Source organism: Geospiza fortis, unplaced genomic scaffold (assembly GCF_000277835.1).
Source record: "Geospiza fortis unplaced genomic scaffold, GeoFor_1.0 scaffold112, whole genome shotgun sequence".
NCBI lineage: Eukaryota > Metazoa > Chordata > Aves > Passeriformes > Thraupidae > Geospiza > Geospiza fortis.
The window spans coordinates 9,400,227-9,408,291 of NW_005054298.1; the positions used below are offsets into that span (position 1 = coordinate 9,400,227).

The 8,065-nt window shown below is 42.4% G+C and overlaps 1 protein-coding gene across 2 annotated transcripts in view; it reads left to right on the forward strand.

Moving 5' to 3' along the window:
* Window positions 1–8,065, forward strand: part of SEMA5B (semaphorin 5B) — a 263,423-nt gene that overhangs the window by 213,830 nt on the left and 41,528 nt on the right. The window lies entirely within an intron of this gene.

Genomic DNA, 8,065 nt, shown 5'->3' on the forward strand with positions numbered 1-8,065 from the left:
AAGCATCCTGTGCACTTTTAGGCTCCCACTTTTAGTTCTGAAGTCTGGAATGACCCTGAGTGAACAGAAGGGGAATTTAGCAGTAGCTGGAATCCAGAGTAATACGATTGCTGAAACAGACAAAGGTCACTTCAGAAGAAGCCAAACAAAATCAGCTGATTTCAAGACTCACTTCCTTTTGTCTCCTTCCTATCATGACTAGGTTGCCAATTCGTTTTGGGTTTGCCAGGAGGGAGGACACAGGTTGAACTTGCCAGGGCTTTTGTTTGCTCCCTGTTTTTAAAGCATCCTGCCAACAGGACTTAGGAACAGTTTAGTGTACGGATCCTTTTACCTCTAGGAGGTTGGCTGTAGGCCAGCTCAGATCAATGCTGTCTAAAAGTCATTACCATCTGATGCCTGCTAGGTGGGCTGTGTGAAATTACTTTCAACACAGTGGCAACTGACAGGAAAGCGTGTCGTTTTCTTGGAATATGTTATGTTAGGATGACATCAGTGCTATGGTTATACAAACAAGATTAATAACTAAAGCTACCAGCAAGCCCCAGGGCAGATATCCATTGCATCTGTCAATTCTTGCCATTTGCTACTATTTTGTCATAAGATTTGTATTCTAGGCAATGGTCACGTTCAGTAACGTGGCTCCTGATGAAAGGGTCTGCAGTCTTACTGCTGCTGTGGCTGGTTTTCTTCTTGTCTCAAGCTTCAGGCAGAATTTGCAGGGCAAAACACAAATGTGTCCAATGTTAATACTGAGTTAATGTATTGCTACAGATGCATCATTAACTTTTTATCAGGAGATGTGCTGTTTTACCTGTTTGGGGAAGAGGAAGTATCTGGAGTCAGAGCAAATTTGGTTTTGCTGGCTTCAGTTTAAAACTGAAGTACATATAAATACATAAAATATGTATGGGTTATCAAAAAATGTAATATTGTACAGTCTGGTATATTCTATCAAAATGCCAAATATTGTAGAACTATTGAAACACTCCAGTCTGCAAGAGGTAAAGCTGGATTTCAAGAATATCCATTTACTTAAGTGATGTTCTCTTGTTAAAAAAAGGAATGAACATTGTTTGATGGTGTTACTATAATTACATGGGAAAAAGCACTGGAGAATATGTAGCGAAACCATTTTGCCCCTTATACAGTGTTAAAATATCCCTGCATTAGAAGGCAGATGTGTTTGATCCTCAGGCTGTAATGGATGGTCTAATATTTATTTGACTTTTCCAAGATACATTAATCTACAAAGGCTCTATCCAGTTTAATCTGCATCTTGTTGAGCAGAAAATAATTACCCAGATCTTAACAAAATCCTGCTTTCACAAAGGAGCTGCTTGAATATGGATTACTTTGTGCAGCCTAGGTGACAACTGTAGGCTATTTTCATATTTCTTTATCATCGTTCACACTGCTTTCTAAGTTTTCTGCCTTTGCATTTTTCTTTCCCATCTAAGTTCTCATTTTAGTGTAACTTGTGTTCTTAAATCATCAGCGTCTTGCAGGGGCTACATAAAGCACCTGTCTGCCTCTCATGCCTTGGATTTGCTCTTGCCTAAGCCACCCTTTGCCTGTCTCCACCCACACCACCAAACTACAGCAGTTTGCACACAGAGATCTCAGATCTGCAGCCACAGAGCAGAGCATGTCTTAACGTGACAGCTGCCTCCAGACACTGACTGACACAGGGCAGAGACAGGGAGTAACACTTGAGTGCACTGATCTGCCCAAGCTGCCTTCCCAAAAGGATGCCTGGTCCCCTCTGCCTCTTCCCATATGGCAGCCCTGGGGAGCATGTTTTCTTAAGACTCAAAAGCCTGCTGAGGCTTGGAAACGGTGGTGCTCTGCAACCCTGACAAACATGCCCTGCATTCAGGAATTCCTTCTGGCTATTCCTTTCATTAGGATTTCAATAGTATCTGAGTTTTCTTGTGGATGAATGATCCTGTCACTGGTAGTCAGAGACCCTCTGTACTTTTGTTTTTATTAGAGGTCAGTTTTGTTTGGCACAGTGACAAGAGTTTCTAAAAGTGTTCATGAAGGAGCACTCTTTTTTTTTTTTTACTAATCTGTTTTACTAATGTAAACATAAATCCAGATTTAATCAGAGATGGCATTAATCTTCATGTTTGAATAAATGGAATGTTGTTTTATTTCACAGCTTTAAAAATAAAAATAAATTCCTATCCAATAAAGAAGTCACTGTTGCTAGAAGATGATGGAATGGGATGTCAGAAAGTAAGAAATGGAATAGTTGTGTAGCTTGTGCGAGGCCGTAATCTATGAACCTCCATCGATTAAAGTGATATTGAAAATGGTAGGCCAGAAGGTGAACTCTAGAAAGAGTTTCCCTGATGTGGAAAAGAAAATGAGATGAAACTGCCTGAAAATCCTCTGTCTGTGCACTGCTTTTTTTTTAATAAGTAACATGTGTTTCACTCATAAATGGACTTCAGTTTGGGAGGTTGCTTTACACCATGGCTTTAATTTATTCATTCAAAGCAAATCATGTGCAGAGGAGCAATCACTGATGCTAAGCATGTGTGGGTGATAAATGACACATACCCATTTCAGCTTCTCTGCCTCTGCATCCAATATCACATGCCAAAATACCAAACCTTGTCTGTCCAGATTAACATCAACTGCACCCCTCACAGTGGTGGTACCTGAGCTGCAGTATGCTCTTCCCAAGCAGGGCCGTGCTCCACAAATAGCCCTGTGAATTCCTTATGCAGCATGTGGCTACTGGTCTTGAGGAAAGGGCAGTAGCATCTGGCATGGAATATGTTATATTCACCAACTGAGAAATGAAGCTGCTACTTGACCAGCATCTGACTAAAGCAGCTCAGTTCCACTTGGCTTCTCTTCTTATGGGGAAAGATAATGAATTTGTACAGATCACTAACTCATTTCTGCAGTTTGAATTTTTAAAGGTATCAAAATTAGAGGGATTGTTAGAATGTCTGGTGCTTTTTTTCCCTTTACAATCTTATTTTCTTAAACCACAATCATGCTTTTGATTCTCGTTTTTCTCTTTTCATGCCATCTGGCTTTGGGGAAGACAGAGGTCCACTCTTCCTTGCACAGGCTATTGAGATTGTCAGTAATTATGATTTGGTTGGCTGGAAGCTAATATGGTTATTTGTTTAGTTCATCCCCTCTGCAGGTTGCTAGCAATGGGACAGTAAGCTAACCTTGTCAGGAAATGCCTGTCTGCCAGACACAGCCTCATGCTTACAGCTAACTCAGCTAAAACCCCTTTATTGCTTGCAAAGGGCTGTTCCCTCACAGGTAACCATTCTAAGAGTGCAACAAACCAGCATGGAATTGGAATTCTGAGATCTTATTCCCCAAAAGACCAAGGGGCACTCCTGTGCTGCCCATGCTCCTAAGATGCTGGGCATGGATGAAGCTTACGCTGTGCCTTGCAGGATCAGGGTTATAAATGTTTGCACTGCACCAGTGGATGTGCCTCTGATGGACTGCCTGGTGATGCCCATGGGATCTAAAGAACCAGGTACAGAGACAGTTCTTGTGTCTCCCTGACAAACAGGACCTTCACTGCAGGTTCCAAGCTCAAGAGTGAAAATGCAGAACTGTCCCCTGGTGCAGTGATGGTTTTGTGAGCAAACACAGTTTGGGAAGGAACTTCTCAGCCTTTGGGTCTGAGAAGTTGCCTCTGCACATCATCATGTCCTGCCATTCCATTCCTATTTGCTATTAGTCATAAAAAAAGAGTGATAAAAAGTTAAATGAAAGAGAGGAAATGAAAACTGGGAGAGTAAGCACAACCTGGCAGATGAAAGGAGCAGAGGTCTTTGTTGTAAATATTTTGAATGAGTTTTGTGGCTCTTGGTACAAAATGACATTTTTATGTGTCTTCTGTCTGGTAGTAAGAATGGGAAGAGGCTATAGTAATTCTTTCTTTCCTTTGGTCTGTCAAAGCCTAACCTCTTGGGTCTGGTTCCATTGATTTGATGATTCATTTTCAGTCTTAAGTTTTAACTTTCAGGGAAAAATGACCAAAAGATGAGGTTGTCTAGACCCAGAGCAAATTAAAGTGGGAATGAAAAACTTTTTAAATACAGATGTTTAAGTTTTAATGAAGATTCTGAAAGAAGATGTCATTCAGGACATTACAAAAAAATGGATCTTGGGCAGCATTAGCATACTGGAAGCAGAAGCCCTTTTACAGCACATACCATTAGTGAAGGCTCAGCACTGGTTGTCAAAGACCATATGAAAACTCTTTTGAGTCATAGGTAAGAGTTTCCATTGACTTTAGTGATAGTGTCCCTGTTGCAGAGTCTTAATCCTTTGTGTTATCCCAGATCACTGCTGTAGAAATGATTGCAACAGCCAACAACGGGGAGGCTTACAGCTCCCAAACAGCTGGCAGCAGGTGAGCTCTTAGAGCAAGATCTTATTTTCATGCAAATGACCTTAGTAAGTGAGAATGAGGAACTGGAGAAAAAAACCGCCTTGAATAGGAGACACAAATGGAATTGTTTTTCAATTGAACTTTTCAGTGTATGCCTTTATATCTCACACAAGGCATTTATTGTGAGGCAATGAATTAAAGTGAATCACTATTGATAGTAATGCCCTATCAATATAAATCCAACGTCTTAGATATCTGTCAGGAGGTTCCAAGTCCTCACTGAATGTGAGGTTACTAGATGGCCAGAGGGAAACAGGGCATGGGCCACGTGGTGTCATCATCATCATCATCATCATCTTACTTTCACAAGCATCCCACTTAGTAGGATTTCATTAACTAAGTCATTAGCAGTAAGAGAGTCCGTGTTAACCTGCTATGCTCAGTTAGTCTTCTGGGATAATGGGTTTCCTCTACCCCTGGGAATTGTGGTGTGAGACAACAGAATAGTGTCTCATTAGTTCCTTGAGTCATTTCCAGCCTGCTACTGAGGAGACTTAAGTGAAATGTTCCCTTTATGTACAATATAAAACCTGGGCAACTGAGCCAGTGGCAGAAGTCCCATTGCCTTTGAAACATCAGAATTTCATTGTTGTATGTAAACTCCTTTGTATCTTATTTCACAGTATTTACATACTGCCCTGCAAGACTGAAGGCCCTGTGGCCTCTGTGAGATTTTTCAGCAGTATCATAATACAAAATGGTATTTACATGTAAACATTTCAATTTATTTTGTGTTATGAGCACAGGGAAATGCTGTGATATCTTTGCATTTTCCACACCATGGTGCCTGATCTACTAAGAATGACAGTGTACTTCTGAAACATTTTGATTTGGGTATGCATGTGTGCTTGCATATATTTGTCTTTTGGTATGTGTTTGCTGATGTGGTTTTATCTTTTAATTACATAAACAGGGATATATATATTCTAAAGATACTGTAAGGATATAAATTAGGCTCGCTCTTGAAGTGTTCACTGGAAGTATTTGCCAGAAATGTCATTTTCTTGCGTTAGATACATTATAATGCTTTTCCTGCCTAAAAAAGGGAAAAAATGGGCAAAATTTTGCCTAAGTGAATACATTTCTCCTCACCCCTAAGTGTATCGCTGTCAGCTGATGTAGCAGGTTTCTCACCAGAGTTGAAGCAGATGAGTGTGCTCTGAGTCCTGAAGGGAGGCAGACAGCATAGCTATTTTGTTTTTAGATTTCAAATGGTTTTAAGGGCCTGCCATGAGATGAGAAGACCTGGATGGTTGATAAATTACAGAGTGCGTGTTCTGACAGCCCAGCAGAGCCCGGGCTGGGTACAGGAACTCGTTACACCCCAGATGCAGCACACAGGGCTGGCTGCAGCTCCCAGCCAACAGATGCCATGCCAGCCTTTCCCAGTGCCCACCCATCACCAGGGCTTGCAGCACCAGGCATTTCCCAGAGCCCATCACCATGGCCTGCCATGCCAGCATTTCCCAGAGCCCATCCCCAGGGCTTGCCATGCCAGCATTTTCCAGTGCCCATCACCGTAGCCTGCTGTGCCAGGCATTTCCCAGAGCCCATCACCATGGCCTGCTGTGCCAGGCATTTCCCGGTGCCCATCACCAGGGCCCCTGGCAGCCGTGCAGCTCGGTTGCTGATGGCAGTCAGCTGGGGGTCACAGCAGTGGCAGGGGAGCATGGGCTGTGATTCAGTGAGAGCTCTGTGAGGGATCCAGAGCCGGCTGCTCCCGGCCAAGAGTGGCCCATTAGCTCCATGACATACATTATGGCAGTGCCAGCAGAGTGGTCAATGCCTAGCTGGGCTATGCTGCAGCCTGCAGAGTGGCTGAGGGCTGCAGCACAGAACATATGGAGATTATTTCCTGAATTTATGCAGCACATGTTTTCCTATAAATTAAATTCAGAGAAAATGTGTATCATAATAGGGTGATGCTCGCAACAGCCTTCCCCATTATGAATTACAATGACCTCTCTCAACTCGCTGGATGCCCAGTGAAATGGCTTCATGCAATTGGGAACAATAGTGTATGTGGTGTCAGGGTCTGAAAGCCTGACCAAAAGGCTCTCTGAAGAAAAGCAGGACCTTCCCCCCCACCCCCTCTCCACTGCTTCTCTTTTTCTACCTTTTAGAAACTGCCCAGTTTCCTCCTGAGGTGCCAAGTTGTCACAGTATGGGCAGATGCCCCAGGGTGTGCTCAGTATTGAACTGGGTGCTGTCCTTGCTGAGGGGCTGCTGCACAGCAAAGGCAGCTCTGGATGTGGCAGCAGCCCCCCTTCGTGGGTGAGGGTGGTTTGGGCTGCCAAAACAGCAGGACAGGGGTCTTTAGCCAAAGTAATGAGCAAAGCAGCACATGTCCCTTCTGTGTCCTTGGACTGAGGATCCCAAGCCATTTTCTAGGTAAATATTTGATGTTCTGTTGCCTGGGGCTGGGGTACAATCATCTTTGCCTTTTCCTTGGGTGTGCTGAAGGAACTGAAGGAAAAATACAGTAGAGACAGTCATTGTAACTACCGTCCTAAAGCATGAAAAAGCAGTTTTGTTCCTTACAACTCTGTGTGTGAAATCTTTAGCAGAGGAAATGTAGGAGCGGAGCAAACTGGAAGCTCATAATTAAAATATAAATGTGTCTGTGTATAGATATATATAAAGCAATGGGTACCAGACATCAAAGCAATATGGGGTTTGCTTTGGGACAAATCACTGTGGAGTCAGTACAGACTAATAGAATGTTCTCAGCTGTGTGTGAGGGACTTGCTTTTTCATTTGCAGCTGATTACAGGCTAATAGGATTTCAAAGATTTCTGGGAGGGAACAGTTCACATCTCATTGCATTTGGGGGAGAGGGGGTTGATGTTTCGTTAATCATACCTTGCCTTAGAATACATTTTATTACTCTCCTGTTTAGCTTCTCAAACTGAATCTTTCCCCTGGTCCCTTGCTGCTGTCTAATTGGCAGTTTTCAAGTCATTTGGGATTTTTTGAAAGATCTTATCAGCCTTTTGTGTGACAGAAGAGAATGGATCATAGGGATTAAAAATAGTGCTGTGAATATTTTTAGGTGTAGTCCTCTCTTTGTCTTTCACTAATACATGCATGATGTGACTTGTACCTTTATATTTTCTTAATGAAAATTAACAATTTGAAAGCAACTCATGGGAACGACCAATACAGCTGAATTTTATTGGTACAGACTACTTCTGTGACTGATCTTCACTGTTTAGTGGCAGTAATAGCCCTAGATATTTTTGTTTAGCAGCTCACATGTTGGGAACACACACTTAGCCTGTAAATATGGATTCAGGAGGAAAATGAATGCGGCAGTGTTCAAAGCAGCCAAAAGCTTAGAAATAATGTTCTGCTGTGACTTTTCCAAACTGACATCTTGATGCTGGGATTATAAATGAAACCATTGTTCCAGCAAAGACCAAGACTAATAGAAAGCCTTTATTACCAGTCCATGGGCTAATTCTGCTTGTCTAACCCCTTCGGATGGACGCAGTGTCAGAAAACATAGTCACAGAGGTCGCTTTGTGTGAGATTTGGCCTGCTGTGTGATTACATGGGGGCTCAAAGATATCTCAATGACAAGTGTTCTTTGACTAAAATTTGTAAAGTCATTTTCTTTCC